This window comes from Petaurus breviceps, unplaced genomic scaffold (genome assembly GCF_028583685.1).
Source record: "Petaurus breviceps papuanus isolate PSGF00001 unplaced genomic scaffold, PetGlider_PUasm1.0 76, whole genome shotgun sequence".
Lineage (NCBI taxonomy): Eukaryota > Metazoa > Chordata > Mammalia > Diprotodontia > Petauridae > Petaurus > Petaurus breviceps.
In genome coordinates, this window is record NW_027186473.1 from 1,056,231 (window position 1) to 1,074,664 (window position 18,434).

General features: G+C 37.3%; 1 protein-coding gene across 7 annotated transcripts in view; it reads right to left on the reverse strand.

Moving 5' to 3' along the window:
- APBB2 (amyloid beta precursor protein binding family B member 2) overlaps window positions 1-895 on the reverse strand; it is a 420,856-nt gene extending 419,961 nt beyond the window's left edge. For 2 of the 7 annotated variants that reach the window (XM_069105119.1, XM_069105113.1), the window contains exon 1: window positions 610-891. The gene's annotated coding sequence lies outside the window, so the exon portion shown is untranslated. Of the gene's footprint in view, window positions 1-609 lie in introns of all 7 variants that reach the window. The other 5 variants (XM_069105116.1, XM_069105115.1, XM_069105114.1 and 2 more) reach the window with 5 other exon arrangements.
- Between the last annotated feature and the right edge of the window lie 17,539 nt (window positions 896-18,434).

Below are 18,434 nucleotides of genomic sequence, written 5' to 3' on the forward strand. Positions count from 1 at the left end.
AGGAGGGAGGCAGGGCTGCGCTCTTTCAGTCTCTCGCTCACCATCACTTTTCCCCAGCCCCCACCTCCCAGAGCATTCTCTCCCCTCTCTGCCCAGCCCTCCTCCCCCACCCTACACCCCCCCCCCCAACCGCCCCATCTCTCCGCAAAGCCCAGGCTGCCGGGGGGTAAAGAGGAAAATGGGTGGGGAGGCAACCAGGAAACCCTAAGGATCTCAACCCTGGAGCGGTATGTGTGTATGTGTGTGTGCCCACACCAAGCCTTCAGGCTCTGCAGTGGCGCCGGCTGCAACGGCAAAGGGGCGAGCGGCACCGGGCACGTAGAGCTCCCCAACTCCATAGTCCGGGTAGGTAGCCCCGCTGCAGATGCGGCGGCAGCTGCTGCAGCTGTGACTGCGGCTGTGGTTCCCCGTGGCAGCAGTGCCAGAGCGGAGGAGTAGCCACCAGCCCCTCCGGGCGTGAGCGCTTACGTACAGGCAGCTTTCCTGGGTCTCTTCCCCCCCGCTCCTACCCCCAAGCACTCCTTCCTCAACCCCCTACTCAGGAAAAAGGAGGGAGGACCCTAGGGGACTAGAAAAGCAGAGAAAAGAAGAGAAGAAAGTGGGGCTTACCCAGCTCGGCATGCGGCTGCAGCCCTTTGCTCCTGCACCCCGTTGGCTACTCTCTAGCCGGTCTCCTGAACGAGAAGCACCAAGATCAGCTGCGGGGTGTAGCGCCAAAGCTTCCTACTTGCGACCAAAACGGGCTCTGCCGACTGAGCATGCCCGGTTCCGCTCCCGGAGTCACATTTAGGGAGATTCGGGACCGAAATTCCACTTCTCCAGGATTTGGCGGTTGCTGGGAAAGGGGAGGATAGAGGGAGTCGGACAGAACTGGGATGGAAGTGGAGAAAGGCGGAGGCAGAGAGCACGGAAGAGGGAGGGGCCGGGAGGAGAGTGGGAAGGCACTGGAGAAAAGTATCTGGGACTGAGATCCCTATTCATCCATTCCCAGCAGCGGTGAAGGATTTATTTGGACTTGGACAATTTCCTCCAGGCTAGTGGAATTGGAAGGTCACTGACTACAGATACTGCAAAAACAACGGAGGAAGGAAGGAAGGAAGGAAGGAAGGAAGGAAGGAAGGAAGGAAGGAAGGGAGGGAGGGAGGGAGGGAGGGAGGGAGGAAGGAAGGAAGGAAAGGAGGGAAGGAAATCTTCCTTCCTGTTTGTTGTCCAGGTGGCTGGGGATAACAAATATTTTTGTTTCTTTTTAATCGTTACCAGAGTGTACATCTGACCACCCCTAGTGTTTTTTCTCCATTGTCTCCACTCAATCCTTAAAACAGTTTTTTCCACACATTTTCCTTCTTCTGTATCTCCCATCCTTCCCCCACTTCATTCTATTTTCTTTTTCCTTCTGCAGCCAATCACAAAACAAGGAAAGACAAAGTATGAACATTCTCATTCAAACTCAACCTTTTCCTCTCACCTAAATTTTCTCAGTTTTGAAATGTAAGGTAGCAGTTTTGGAATATACAAGATTTTAAAAGATTAGTTCTTAATAATAGGTAGCATTTATATGCAGCTTTAAAATCTGTATAAACACTGGGCAAGTATTATCTTATTTTTATCCTCACAGCAACTCTAGGAAGTAGGCACTATTATTATTCCCGTTTTGCAAATAAGGAAAATGAAGCAGAGGGGTAAGTGGCTTGCCAAATGTCACACAGCTAGTAAGTGTTTCTGGTGGGATTTGAACTTAGGTCTTGCTGATTCCAGACCCAACATTCTATCCAGGATACCACCTAACTACAGAACTAATTACATTTAAAAATCATTGACAACTACCATGTACCAGTCACTGTAGCAGTACAAACCAGGTTTTTAATAAAGACCAATAGTAATTAAGATGTTTATCGGGGCGGCCAGGTGGCTCAGCAAGTAAGAGCACCAGTTCCAGTGTCGGGATGACCTGGGGATCAAATCTGGGCTCAGATACTTAGCACCACACCCAGAAATAACTGGCCGTGTAACCTTGAGCAAGTTGCTTAACCCCGATTGCTTTAAAAAAAAAAAATGTTTATCAGTTTTACTTCACATAGACAGGTAGGTGGCAGGGTGGGTAGAATGTTGAGCTTGAAAACCAGAAGACCTGAGTTCAAATTTTCCCTCAAATGCTTAACAGCTGTGTGACCTTAGATAAATCACTTAAGCTCTCAACCTCTGGGGATAATCCTGACACCCTGGTTGTTGTGAGGAACAACTGAGATGATTCATATATAGTACTTTACAAACAAACTGCCCTATCGTTCCTAGCTGTTATTGCTATATTGCACTTTGAAGTTTTTAAAAAACCTTCCCTCAGAATAACTCAAGGAGGTGAATCACATATGTATCAATATTCTATTTTACAGATGAAGAAATAGAGGCTGAGAGAAGTGAAGTGATTTGCCTAGGGTCACACAGCTAGTAAGCATCAGAACTAGAGCTCAAACACATCTTTGGAGTCTCACACCCAGCTTGGTTTTCATTTCTTTCCTCATTAACACTGTGATTTCCAGTGCTCTTGTTAAGACACTTTGTTAGGGGGCAGCATCCCTATCAACAAAAGAATCACTTATAGTTCTCTCTATGAAGAGAACCCTACTAATGGCAGCCCTCCTAGCACGTGTCGTAGAAATAAATGAATAAAGACATTTTAAAGCTGAATGCCCTATTTACCTTGCCTTTCTTTCCCCCTCCCCCAACTTTTGTCCTCCAAAATGTGTCTTCTTGAAAAACTTGGTTTTTAACTCCCTTAACTCAAATCTTACTTAGCTTTTTACCTTTTCTCAGGATTTAGTACACTACTTTCACATTGCAGGAGCTTAGTAAATGTTAATAAAATGAACATTGCTTCTTCCCTTTTCCTGATCCATGAATAGTACCATTTTCTATGAACAACTATCCCACCAACCCAAGTTTAATGCCAATCTATCAATCCTATTCATAACAATTTTTGATAAGAATTAGTGAACAAATATGAAAAAAAAAACATTGAAAGACTTCAGAACACTTGTTTTTCTGTCATGTCTGACTTCTTGAACCCATTTGGGGTTTTCTTGGCAGAGATATGGTAGTGGTTTGCTATTTCCTTTACCAGCTCATTTTACAAATGAGGAAATTGAGGCAAACAGGGTTAAGTAACTTGCCCAGGGTCACACAGGTAATAAGTGTCGGAGGCCAAATTTGAACTCAGGAAGATAAGTCTTCCTGACTCCAGGCCTGGCACTCTATCCACTTCACCACCTAGCTGTTATTCAATTGTGGCTTTAGAGGACTGTTGGAAATGCAAGCCTCCCAACTCTTGGCAGAGAGTTGGTGGACTATCAGACAAGGACAATGTGTTGATTTATTTTATTTAAATGCTTCTCTTGGGGCCGCTAGGTGGCACAGTGAATAGAGCAGCCACCCTGGAGTCAGGAGGACCTGAGTTCAAATCCGACCTCAGACACAACACAAAACTAGCCTTGTGACTTTGGGCAAGTCACTTAACCCCAATTGCCCTACCTTCCCCCCTCCAAAAAGCAAAAAGAAAAATGCAAAAAATAAAATAAAATAAATGCTTCTCTTGCAAAGGCAGTTTCCAATGATCCCATGCTTGGAGGAAGGGGAGTAGGTAGAGGAAGTCATTGACAAATGACAGTATCATTTTAAAAAAAGGAAATGGCAACCAAAACATTTAAAAGGAAGAAAAGGAATTACTGGGAGGGGAAGAAGGGTAGAGACTGAAAAAAGCTAAATCGGAACATCTAAGAAGCATATACTATAGGACAGAGGACCTGTGTCCCTCACATAAGCTTAGATTTAGGGGTGGAAAGGACCTTTGAGATAACTGTGTTCAGCCCTCCTCATTTTTCAGATGAAGTCAAGGATCAAAGAAATGAAGTGACTTGCCCAGGATCACAAAGTAGTAAACATCCGAGGCAGGATTATTCATTCTTGTCACCAATTTGCCTCCACATCTAACAAAATCTGGGTTCAAATTCTGCTCTGAGCCATACTGGCTACGTGACTCTGAGCTAGCCATTTAAACTTCTCAGTAACACACACACACACACACACACACACACACGACCGTAAATTTCGGAGCAACTGATGATTTGCATTGATTCAAGAAGCTTCCTCAAGGGGAATACGCTGCTCCCGCCCCGCAAAACATCTTAATAAATACGAATAACTAACTGGATGTTTCATTTCTTCCGCCCACCCACCCACCCCCATTATAGCTGGAAGGGCGGGAGGGAGGCATATGCTTGCTGGAAACTTCTTTACCACTTTTAAGATTTTTAATTCTACTTTCTTTTCCCACTATGAAAGATAGAGATATGGCATTAGTTTTGTTTTGTTTTAATGTCTTTATTCACTTATTTCTAGGAGGAATGCTGGGATGCTCCCATAAGTAGGATCTTCTTTATAGAGGGAACTATATCAGAGACGGTTGTTGATAGGGATGCTGCCCCCTAACAAAATGTCTTAACCATAACAGTTATAAGCCTCAGATCTGGCTAGTCAGTGTGGATCCTAAATGCTTCCTGTTCTGCCTCCTCTCTTATTCCAAGTAAATTTCCAGTCTCCGAGTTGTAGAAGGACGCAGTGCGGATGCAGCGCAAACAGCCCTAGGCTTGGAAACTCAAGACCGCAGTTCTCATCTCGGCTCTGCCACCAAGTACCTGGATGAAGCCAGGCATGAGATAACTCTCCTGTGGAGCGAGTGGGGAGGGCTAGGAGATCTCCAAGGTCCTTGAATCTTTGGCTCTGGAATGCTCGGTGGCTAGGAGATGCTCTCCTCTCTCCCGGATGCCTTCTTCCTACCAGACCACCGCTAAAACCTGAAGTGGAGCTCTCCGGGGCGAGATCCTTGCACACTGGGCATGCTCCGTAGGCAGCGCAGGTTTGGTCGCGACGAGGAAGCTTTGACTTCTACACCTGATGCAATCTGCCTTCCGGAAACGCTTTCCCACTTTGTTACGTTTACCCCAGGAAACAATTCCTGACTCCCACTACCCCTCCTCCTGCAAGTCTTTCTCATGCTCTCTCCCGCCCACCCCAAAGTGGAGGAGGCCGAGAGCAGGGGTGAGCCAGGCGTGGCCGCGGTGTCTGGAGAGCTCGCCCAGGAGGGAGAGCGACGTCCTGTGTTCATTTGAAGTTTTGCAAGGGGGCTGTGGGGAGGAGGGCAGGTCCAACCTCCACTACCAGGGCCAGCCTTTAGAACCTCTGCTTACCAGATTAGTGATGAAGCTGTCACTGAGTGACGGTAGCTAAGAGGAAATTCCTTTAATGATCTAGTTCCAAGGTGCCTTTAGGAGAAAGAAAGAGGGGGAGATACTGGAGAGGAAGAAAGAGGGAGGGAGGAGACAGAGAGCCAGAGATTTAATCTCCTGTCCACTCTTTCCTTCCTTCTTTCTGCCCCCATCCAAAGCACACATTCTCTTTTCCTTTCATTGATACAGATTCACAATAACAGTTGTTTCATCCAAGAAATATATGTCTTTATTCTTCCTTGCTAGGGAACATCTCAAAGTGTTTCCAGCTCAACGTCCCCCTACTTCTATCTTATCTCCCCCCACACCCCCATACAGGGGATAAATAGTTGGGTTTTCTTCCCTTCATCATTTTTGCAAAGTAACTGATTCCTCATTTCTCACGTCATGAACATCCCCTGTCTCTGTTCCTGATCCATTAAAGACTAGTCTTTTGACCACGACCATAAACTAAAACCCATATGTCATCCAATTCCTAACAACCTTTATTAGGAATTAGTGAATGATAAAAGAAAAGAAAATGGAAGTGAAAGACTTCCGGACTCAGATGAATGCAGTGTCTTAATTGTGATTTTAGCGAATGATATGTGCAATCAATGTCTTTCATTCTTGAATGCCTCTACTTTTTTCATAGCCTAACTCTTGGATTATTTTACTCTGGCATTATAGGCATATTCTAATAAGAAATGAAATGAGTTAGGATTATAAGAACAATAGTAGCCAGTATTTATATAGTTCTTTAAGGTTTACAAAACACTAGCTGTATGGTACTGGACAAATCACTTAAACTCTTACCCTCAATTTCCTCAGGGTTGTTGTAACAACCTTGTAAGGCAGGTACGATTATCACCCCACATTTTTAAAATGATGTAATTAAGGCTGAGAAGTTTAGTGTCTTGCCCAAGACCAGTACAGCTAGTTGGCCTCTGGGGTAGAATTTGAACCTTGGTCTTTCTGACTCCAAGTCTCTCTCTCTAACTTGAAGCATTTTAAAAGCCCAGAATGGAAACAAAGATATAACTGTTTTACCTCTACAGGTCCCCTTGAGCCCTAAAATTCAGTGAAAAGGTAGGCTGTCTCATTATTACTGTACTTTACAATCCAAAGGCAAAAGATACTTAATAGGTCCTATTCCTACTCTTTAAATCACTTGTGGTCACCAGAAATTTTGCCTAGGGACATCTGTCATCTGCTTCCAGGAGAAAAATGTAGACTCTCCTCATACTGACTGAGTGATGGCAAATGGGAATTGAGATTTTATGGCCAGTAGGAGGAAATTGGTTTTATTATATCTTTGGATTAAAGGAAAAGATTAAAGATAGGGACATAGAGACATATTCAATCTCGGATTTATCCCACTACTCCTAAAAAAAAAAGACTCAATTTTCCATTTTCATTTAAAACCTCTTTGGAATCCAAGATAATTGTGAACCATCAGAGAAAATCTATATGTGAAGTTAGTCTTTTTTTCTGAAAGCTACATTTTTTTCCCCTCCAGATCACATGGTACAAAACCTTCTCAGCTTGCGATTCTATAAAGTAGAAAGACTGAATAAATGTAAGAAAATCATGGCTTAGCTCAATTTTTACTTAATTCATACTAACAAAATAAAAACCACAAAAAAGAAGTATAAAATATTAATAGCTAACATTTACATACAGCTTTAAAATTTGCAAAGTTCTTTATATACATTTTCTCATTTGATAGAGCAGAGTGAGGTAGATGTTATTATTATTTACATTTTATTGATAAGAAAACTGGGGTGTTAAAGAAGTTAAGTGACTTGTCCAGGGCCACAAACCTAGTTAGTATTAAAGGCTGGCTCTCAGTGCTGGGAGGTCCCAAGTCAAGTACTTTTTCAACTATACTACATGACCACCCAATGAATAATTAATAAGAAAGCATATTTCTAATGAGATAGCATTTTAGATTACTCTTCTGCCTAAGCATGGCAATGGAAGACCCCAGTTCTGTGCAGGATTTACAAAACTCAAAGGAATTTTAGCACAGTCTATTTCTAGAATTTCATTTCTCTGGCATGGCAACTGAAGGGCTTGTTTAGTCATTTCAGTCATGTCCAACTCTTTGTGACTTCATTTGGGGTTTTTTGGCAAAGATACTGTAATGACTTACCATTTTCTTCTCCAGCTAATTTTACAGATGAGGAGACTGAGGCAAAGAGGGATAAATGACTTGCCCAAGGTCACAGAGCTAGTAACTAAGGCAAATTTGAACCTAGGAAGATCAATCTTCCTGACTCCATGCCCAGGACTCTATCTACTGCACCACCTAGAGGCCATGAAGGAGACTATACCAAACTGTGGAGAGGGCTTGTTCTTCACTGATGGGAAGAATGCACACATCAATGACTTCATGAATCCTTGAAGAATTCAAGTATAGTAACTTAAAAGTAGAAGAGCCATATTGTAAAGGAAGGAGCACTGGATTAGAGGAAAAACACTTGCCTCTGAATGCCCTGGCTATCTTTCTTACTTCTGATGTGATCTTGGTTTTCTTCATTTGTAAAACAAGGGGCTAGATTAGACTCTAATATGTCATCCAGCTCTCAATGTGTGTACACATTATGTGTACACGTATACATAAACACACACACATAATGTTATACATGTGCACATATTGTATGTGTCTGTGTGCACATGTATGAGTGGTATATATGTAAATTTTGGTTCAGACACTGTGATAGGTAACTTTAAATGTCTTCCTCTCAGTGCCCTGCATATGGTAGCATAGCTGGTATATGTCAGAAGTAGGACACAAATCCAAATTTTCTAAACTCCATGTCTAGTTCACCTCATTGCTTCTTATGCATAGATCTATTGTTCAGTCATTCAATCACATCCAATTCACAGCAAGTCACTTAACCCTGTTTGCCTGTTTCCTCATCTATAAAATGGACTGGAGAAGGAAATGGCAAACCACTCCAGTATCTTTGCCAAGAAAACCCCAAAAGGTATCATGGAGAGTTGGACATGATAGAACAACATGAACAAATATCAATGAAATCAGCAGTCCAGTTCCTACCTAAATTTCATCCATTCAGCTACAGTACACTGTTCTAATATAGTGAGATCTTTTTGGTTCCCAATTCTATCAATTAGTCTGTATCAGAAATATCCCCCAGGTTTGTGTCATTTACAAATCGATAAGCTTGATATTTGTCTTCATTTAAATCATAGGTTCTTAACCTGGTGTCCATGAACTTAGCTTTATAAAAAATATTTTTATAACTATTTCAAAAGAATTTATTTCCTTTGCATTTTGTTTTGTGTATTTAAAAATATTATTCTGAGAAAAGATTCACAGGCTCATAGGACTGCCAAAAGCATCCAGGACACAAAAAGTTAAGAACTCTTGATCAAAATCATTCATTAAAATGTTGATTTTTTTAACACAGTCATAGAGTTCTAGTAACTCATTCACTGGAGGCTTCAGCCCATCAATCAACACTCAACCAGTTCTAAATCCTCATAACTACATTACATCTCATCCAAATCTATCCACCTTGCCCACAAGCATACTGCAAGTGTCAAATGCCAGGATGAAATCTGGATATACCATGTTCATGACATTTCCTGATCTATTAACTTTCTGACTTTTATTTTTAAGCAATCGGGATTAAGTAACATGCTGAAGGTTACACGGCCAGTTATTTTTGTGTGGGTGCCACGTGTCTGAGGCTGGAACTGACACTGGGCCAGCACTCTTACTCACTGTGCCACCTGGCCACCCCTAAGCAAGTGGGGCTAAGTAACTTGCTCAAGGTTACATGGCCAGTTATTTTGTGTGGGTGTTAAGTATCTGAGCCTGGAACTGATCCCAGGTCCCCCAACTCTAGGGCCAGCACTCTTACTCACTGCGCCACCTGGCTGCCCCTTTTTCTGACTTTTTTTAAAAGAAGGGATAAATTAGGTTAACTCCTCAGAAACAAAAATTATTTAATTGGCAATTAAGGGAAAAAGATAAAAATATGACAAGCTTACAGAAAATAAAGTATGATTTCATTGCAGGACCTAGAATTTTTTATCTTAAGATCTCCTTCATTTGGTTAAAAAAAAATAATGCTTACAAACTTAAGGGACTAGTTCAGCTCTTGCTCTTATCTTAGCAGAGTGTGGCATTCGTTTCACTTGGAACCATTATCTCACCATTGCAACAACTTTACCTAGCATCAACCTTTTAGCCTAGTCATAAGACAAGCCCTTGTTTTCCATCTCATGAAAACTCCTCCATCCTCCCACCACCTTCCAGGGTGAAAAAAAAAAATCTTCTTGATATCCATTATGGATGAAAATTAATTTTAAGTCTTGAGATTCAAGGGAAGAGACTTTTCAAGATTCTGAGTTTTAAAAAAGGAAACAAATCACATTGTTCCTTATCCTGCTAAGATGTCAAGATTTTGTGAAACAAGTCTATTTTTGTCCAAGGGGTCATATATCACAACCAAACACCCGCTATTATCCCTGGCAAAGAAGAATAGCTTTCAGATTCATACATTATGCTTCAGTCCAGATTTCTATTCCCAAAGCTTAGGACTAAGTTTATGAATAGTTGAAAAAGACAGCTACCTACATAGTATTTGTTCAAGGCACCAGGAGAGCTTTTATTTCCTTTTTTCCCCTTCCCACTGCAAAGAAATAAATTATATTGAAATAAATGTCACACATATCATGAAAATCCTTTTTTGGCTTTTTATTTTTTCATTAATCTGTCCCTGTCAATACCCCCTCCATAGAACAATTTATAAAAATAAAGTATTCAATACATAGCTCATAGCTCAGGAAAACAAATTTTCCATTGGTCATATTCAAAAATGTATGTCTCTTGTCTACACTTTAAGGCCAGAATCTATCTGTTAAGAGGTGAATGGCATGTTAAATCTTTATTCTTTAGTTCCTACAGCTTATCATTGGATAGCTCAGATTTCTGAAGCCTTTCAAAGTGATTTTTCTTTGTGATGTTAGCATTATATAAATCATTCTCCTAGTTCCTTTTACTTCATCCTGCACCAGTTCATAGAGGTCTTCCCAGTTCCCTTTGAAACTGTCCATTTCATCATTTCTTATGGCACAATGATATCCCATTACACTCAGATACCACAATTTGTTTAGCTATTTCTCAATAAGTGGGTACCCCCATAGCTTCTCCAATTTTGGGCTACCATCAAAATTTTTGTGCACAAAGGTCACTTTATTCATTTTATTTTATATCTTTAGGATAGAGGCTTGGTAGTAGCATAGCTGGGCAAAGGATTTGCACAATTCAATAATGTTTGGGGACATAGTTCAATTTCCAGAATGGCTGAATCAATTCACAGCTCCACCAACAGTACACCAGGATACCTGTTTTCCTTCAGTCCTTTCAATATTGATCATTTTCCTCTTTTATCATCTTTCCCAATCTGACAGGCATGAGGGGAAACTTTGAAATTGTTTTAGTTTTCATTTCTCTAATTATTAATTATTTGGAGAATTTTTACATGCTTGTTGGTGACTTGGAATTCTTCTTTCAAAATCTACCTATTTATATCCTTTGACTCTTTATCTGTTGGAGATTGACTCGGTCTTAGAAAGTTGAATCAGTTCTTTATATACCCTAGATATGAAATATTAAACAGGAAAAAAAACTGCTGCAAAGTTTTCCCCCCAGTTACCTGTTTCACTTCTAATTTTTACATTAGATTTGTTTGTGCAAAGCCTTTTACATTTTAGATAATCAAAATTGTCCATTTCATCTTATATAATCCTCTTCATCATTTGTTTATTCAAGAACTCTTCTCCTATCCATAAATCTAAAAGACAGTTTCTTCCTTGCTTCTCTAATTGGTTTATGGTAAAACCTCCAATTAAAGCTTATTTCTTCCAATGAAGAAATCATAACAATTTATAGATATATGAAAAAATGCTTTAAATCATTATTGATTAGAGAAATGCAAATTAAAACAATCTTGAAATATCATTTTACACTGACCCAATTAGCTAAAATTATTGAAGGGGAAAAGCAACAAGTGAAGAGGATGTAGAAAAATTGGGATATTAATTCATCATTGGTGGAATTGTGAATCGGTCTAACCATTATAGAAAGCAAATCTGGAATTATGCGCAAAGAATTACTAATCTTACCTATACCCTTTGACCCAGCAATGCCACTACTAGATCTATTTCATAAGATGATTAAGGAAAAAGGTAAAGAACCTATATGTTCTAAAAGGTTTACAACAGTTCTCTTTGTAGTGGCAAAGAACTGGAAACTGCAGGGATGCCCATCACTAGGGGAATGGCTGAGCAAGTTGTGCTATATGATTGTGTTGGAATACTGCTGTGCTATAAGAAATGATGAACTCAGGGTGGCTAGGTGGCACAGTGAATAGAGCACAGGCCCTGGAATCAGGAGAACCTGAGTTCAAATCTGTCCTCAGATACTTAACACTAAAAACTAGCTGTGTGACCTTGGGCAAGTCACTAAACCTCAATTGCCCTCCAAAAAGCAAAAGAGAGAGAAATGATGAACTCAGTGATCTTAGAAAAACATGGAAAGACTTGCATGAAATAAAGAAGAGCAAAATGAGCAGAACCAAGAAAACATTGTATACAGTGACAGCAATGTGGTTTTAAAAACAATTTTGAATGAATAAGTTATTTTGGTTACCCAAATAAAGGACATAAGAAGAAAGATGTTATCTTCATGCAGAGAAAGAACTCATAAATAAAAGTATGTATAGAATAATCACATATATGTTTGTGTGTATATGTGTGTGTGCCTAATGGTAGCCATCTCGGGGGGGGGGAAGGAAAAAAAGGAGAAAAAAAAGAAAGTTATATAATAATTTTGTTGTATATGTGAAAGGAATAGCAAATTGTACACATCAGATTTGCAGTTTCATATACAATCATCTTTTTTATTGTTCCATGTTATGGAAATGTTTGTTTTATTCCATAAATATATATTAATATAATAAAAAATAAGAGGGAAAAAATAACGCGTAGTTGGTGTATGGTGTGAGACCTAAATCTAATTTCTGTCATACTGTTTTCCAGTTTTCTAAGCAGTGAGCTTAGATCATCTAACATCTAACAGTGAGCCTCCCCATTGGCAGGAATATTTTTATGCCCCCAAGTGACTGAGTCTATTGAACAATAAATAGACTGGGTCTATTGAACAATATGCATTTCTTTGACTCTCTTTGTTGTACACCTAATCTGTTCCACTGATATAACTTTCTTTCTTCTTTACCCAGTACCAAATCATTTCAATGATTACTACTTTGCAGGAAAGTTTGATATCTAGTACAAAAAGACCCCCTTCCTTCCTATTTTTCCATTATTACTTTTTAAATTTTTGACTGTTCCTCCATATGAATTTTATTTTCTCTAGCTTCATAAAACACTCTTTGGAAGTTAGGTTGGTACAGTACTGAATAAGTTAATTAACTTTAGTATTGTGTTTTTTGTTTAACCTACACAGAAACAATTAATGTTTCTCCAATTATTTATTTTTATGTTTATTTGTACAGCATGTTTTACAGTCAGATTTATATTGTTCCTATGTGAATTTTGGCAGGTATACTAAATATTTTATACTTCTTTAGTTATTTTGAATGAGATTTCTCTTTTTGGATCTTCCTCTTGGGTTTTGTGGGTTATATACAGGAATGTTTATGATTTATATGGATTTCTTGTCTATCCTGCAACTTTGTTGAATTTCAATTAATTTTTAGTTGACTCTTTAGGGTTCTGTAAGTATACCATTACGTCATCTTTTTATTTCCTCTTTGCCTATGCTTTTCCCCTCCTTTTTTCCCTATTATTCCTACAGTCAGCATTTCTATCATTAAATAGTAGCAGTGATTATGGGTATTCTTGCCTTTCATATAACATAAATTCTTTCCTTTTTCCCTAATCACCTTAGGAAACAGATCTAATAGCAGTATTGCTGGGTCAAAGGGTATACACAATTTTTTTTTTTAAGCAATTGGGGTTAAGTAACTTGCTCAAGGTTACCCTGCCAGTTATTCCTGGGTGTGGTTCTGAGTGTCTGAGCCCGGGATTCGATCTCCAGGTCGTCCCAACACTGGAACCGGTGCTCTTACTCGCTGAGCCACCTGGCCGCCCCTAAGCAATTGGGGTTAAGTAACTTGCTCAAGGTTACACGGCCAGGTGTTTCTGGGTGGGTGCTAAGTGTCTGAGCCCAGGATTTGATCTCCAGGTCTTCTCAACACTGGAGCTGGTGCTCTTACTTGCTGTGCTACCTGGCCACCCCAGGTATACACAATTTTATAACTCTTTGGGCATAATTCCAGATTGCTCTCTAAAATAGTTAGATCAGTTCACAGCTCCACCAACAGTGAATTAGTGTCCTAATTTTTCCACAGTCCCTGCCACAATTTTCTCTTTTCCCTTTTACCATTTTAGCCAACCTGACAGCCATAAGATAATATCTCAAACTTGTTTTAATTTATATTTCTCTAATCAACAGTGATTTAAAGAATCTTTACATGACTACATATATTTTTGATTTCTTCATAGAAAAACTGCCTGTTCCTACCCTTTGACCATTTATCAATCAGGAAATGATATATTCTTATAAATTTGAAAAAGTTCTTTATTACACTTGAGATATGAGGCCTTTATCTGAGAAACTCTCTATAATTTTTTCTCCCAATTTTCTATTTTCCTTCTAATCTTGGCTACATTGGTTTAATTTACATAAAACAATTTTAATTTAATGTAATCAAAATTATATATTATACACTTCACAATATTCTCTGTTTCTTGTTTATTCATAAATTGTTCTCCTATGCATAAGTCTGATAGGTAATATGCTCCATGGTTTTCCAATTTTTTTTTAATGATATCTTCCTTTATATCTAGATCATGTATCAATTTTGACCTTATCTTGGTAAATGGTGTAAGATACTAGTCTATGCCCAATTTCTGCCAGACTGCTTTCTAGCTTTCCCAACAATTTTAACCAAATAACAAATTCTTATCTCAAAAGCTTAAATCTTCACATTTGTCAAACACAAGGTTACTACAATCATTTGCTATTGTGTATTGTATGTCTGCTCTGTTCCAATGATCTACCTTTCTATTTCTTAGCCAGTATTAGATTGTTTGATTACTTTTTATAGTATACCTGAAGATCTAGTACTGATAAACCTCCTTCCTTTACATTTTTCATTAATGCCTTTGATATTCTTGACCTTTTGTCCTTCCAAATGAATTTTGTTACCATTTTCTCTAGCTCAGCAAAATAATTTTTCTGAGTATTTTGAGATGGTATTAAATAAATGGATTGGTTTAGGCAAAATTGTCATTTTTATTATATTGGCTCTGCCTATTAATAATTATCCATGAACTACTAATATTTCTCCAAGTATTTCAATCTGTCTTTATTTGTATAAAAAGCATTTTATGATTATGTTCATGCACTTCTTGGGTTTGTTTTGGTAGGTATACTTCCAGGTATTTTATACTGGCAAGAGTAATTTTAAATGGGGTATCTCTTACTGTCTCTTCTTTTGGGGTTTTGCTGGTGATATATAGAAATGCTGATGATTTATATAAGTTCATTTTATATTCTGCTACTTTGCTAAAATTGTTTCAACTAACTTCTTAGTTGAATCTTTAGGATTTTCCAAGTATATCATCATATCATCTGTAAAAAGATAGTTTTATCACCACATTGACTATTCTGATTCCTTCAATTTCTTTCTTCTTTTCTTCCTGCTATTGCTAGCATTTCTTTTTAATAGTATTTTATTTTTTCTAATTACATGTGAAGACGTTTTTAACAACCATTTTTTAAATAAAATTTTGAATTCCAAATTATTTCTCTCCCTCCCTTTCCTGCCCCTTCTTTAAGATTGTAAGCAATTTGATATAGGTTATATTTTTGCAATACATAAGGCATATTTCCATATCAGTTATGTTGTGAAAGAAGAAACAGTTTTGTTGCTAGCATTTCTAATACAATATTGAATAATATTAGTGAAAATGGGAGTCCTTGTTTCACTCCTGATCTTATTGGGAAGGCTTCAAGTGTATCCCCATTGGAAATAATGCTTCTTCATGGTTTTTGGTAGTTGCTTCTTATAATTTTAAGGAAAAATCCATTTATACCTATGTTTTCAAGTGTTTTTAATAGGAATGAGTGTTGTATTTATCAAAACCTTTTTCTGCCTCTATTGATATATGATCTTTATTAGTTTTATTATTGATATAATCAATTATGTTAATAGTTTTCCTTATGTTAAACTATCCCTGTATTCCTGGTATAAATCCCACTTGGTCACAATGTATAATCTTTGTAATATATTGTTGTAGTCTCCTATTTAGTATTTTATTTGGGATTTTTGCATCTATATTCATTAATGAAAACTGGTCTATAATTTTCTTTTTCTGTTCTTCTACCTTGTTTAGGCATCAGTACCATATTTGTTTCATAAAAGGAGTTTGGTAGGTTTCCTTCTTTACCTATTTTCCCAAGTGACTTATTTAATATTGGAATTAGTTGATTTTTCAATATTTGGTAGAGTTCACTTGTAAATCCATCTGTTTCTTATGCTTTTTTCTTAGGAAGGTCATTTATATCCTATTCAATTTCTTTTTCTAAAGTAGGTTTATTTAGATATTTTATTTCTTCTTAATCTAGGCAGTTTAAATTTTTGTAGATATTCTTCTATTTCACTTAAATTGTTGAATTTATTGACATATAACTAGGCAAAATAGCTCTTTATAGTTGTTTTGACTTCATCTTCATTAGTGATATATTCACCCTTTTCATTTTTAATGCTAGTGACTTGGTTTTCTTCTCTATTTTTAAAAATAGAATTAACCAATGGTTTGTCTGTTTTATTGATTTTTTTTTCATAAAACCAATTCCTAGTTTTATTTATTAAATGGGTTTCTTACACTCAGTTTTATTAATCTCACATTTAATTTTTAAGATTTCCAATTTGGTACTTATTTGGGAAGCTTTAATTTTTGTTCTTTTTCTAGTTTTTTTAATTGCATGCCCAATTCATTGGTCTGCTCTTTATTTTATTAATCATTTAGAGATATAAATTCTCCTCTGATTACTGCTGTTGCTGCATCTCATAGGTTTTGATATGTTTTCCACATTATTGTCATTCCCTTGAATGAAATTATTGTTTCTATGATTTGCTCTTTAACCCACTAATTCTTTAAGATTAGGTTGTTTAGTCTCCAGTTGGTTTTAATCTGTGTTTCTATGGTTCTTTTTTGAATATAATTGATATTGCATTGTAATCTGAAAATAATGTATTTAATATTTCTGCTTTTCCGCATTTAACTATAAAGTTTTTATGCCCTAATATATGGTCAATTTTTGTAAAGGTACTGGTGAGAAAAAGGTGTATTTCTTTCTATTCACATTCAGTTCTCTCCAGACATCTATCATATCTAGTTTATCTAAAATTATATTCACCTCCTTAACTTCTTTCTTATTTATTTATTCATTAGATTTATCTAATTCTGAGAGGGGAAGGTTAGTAAAGTCCCCCACGTACTACTACCAATTTGTACTTGTTACTCCTTTAACTTTTCCTTTAAAAATTTAGATGCTATAGCATTTGGTGCATATAGGTTTATCACTTCATTTTCTATGGTACCTTTTATCATGCAGTTTCTGTTCATATTTTTTTTCATTAAATCTATTTTAGCTTTAACTTTGTGTGAGATCATGTTTGCTACCCCTGTTTTTTTCTTCATATCACCTGAAGCATAATAAATTCTACTCCAGTCCTTTTATTTTAATTCTGTGTATATCTCTCAAGTTTAAATGTTTTTTTGTAAATAACATTATTTTGTGCTGATTTTTATTTCCTTCTGCTATCCATTTCCATTTTATTGGTGAATTTGTCCCATTCACATTCAAAGTTATAATTACTAGTTGTGTGTTTTCCTCCATCCTATTTTTCATCATCATTATTCTTCTCTCCATCACTTTTTATTTTATCTCTCCTCACAGGTTTGATTTATGTCTAACCACTACCTCCCTAATCCACACCCTTTTAAAGAATCCTCCCCTTATACTCTCCTCCCCACCCTCATACTTTTTGATCTACATACCCTTCTAAAAGTCTCTCCCTTATCCTGTCTCCTCACCCTCCTGTTTCTTTATAAATTTATAAGATTTTTATGTCCTTCTAAATTTTTGTTATTCCCTCTTTAACCCACTTCCAATGAGAATAAGGTTCTAACACTACAAGTCCTCCACTCCTACTGCTGCCACTTCAACAATTCTTCCATTCACACCTCATTTATATGAAATAATTGCTCCACTTTGCCTCTCTACCAAATTTTTTTAGAATCATTCCATCATACTCATCTGAACCCCAAGCCTTCTATATCTGTATGCTTTTTCAAACTACCTAAGTAATTATAACATTCATTAGAGTATAGATAAAGTTTTCCCATATAAGAAGTAAACAATTTGACTTTATTGAGTCTCTTATAATTGGTCTTTAATGTTTACCTTATTTTTCTCCTGGATCTTATGTGTCAAATTTTCCACTGAGTTCTGATCTTTTTGTCACAATTTCCTGAAAGTCTTTCAATTCATTAAATGTTGTTTTCTTTTTAAATCAGGATTATACTCAGCTTTGCTGGGTGTTATCTGTGACTTAAAACCCAGCTCTTTTGCTTTTCAAAATGTAATGTTCCAAGCTCTTTGGTCTTTTAATGTAGAAGCCACCAGATCTTGTGTTAACCTGATTGTAGCTCCATGGTATATATAAGTTGTTTTTTTTTTTTTTCTTGTTGCTTGCACTATTTTCTCCTAAATTTAGGAGCTTTGAAACTTAGCTATAATGTTCCTTGAGTTTTCATCTTGGGATCTCTTTTGGCTGGTGATCCTTGGATTGTTTTTTTGGATTTTTATTTTATCCACTCATTCTAGAACTTCAGGGCAATTTTCCTTAATATTTTCTTGTAATATAACATCTAGACTTTTTTTTAATTATAACTTTCAGGTAGTCCAACAATTCTTATATTGTCTCTCCTTGATCTGTTCTAAAGATGGTTATTTTCTGATGAGATTTTTCATATCCTCTTCTATTTTTTTCATTCTTTTTACTTTGTTTTATTATTTCTTGTGATTATATAATGTCATTA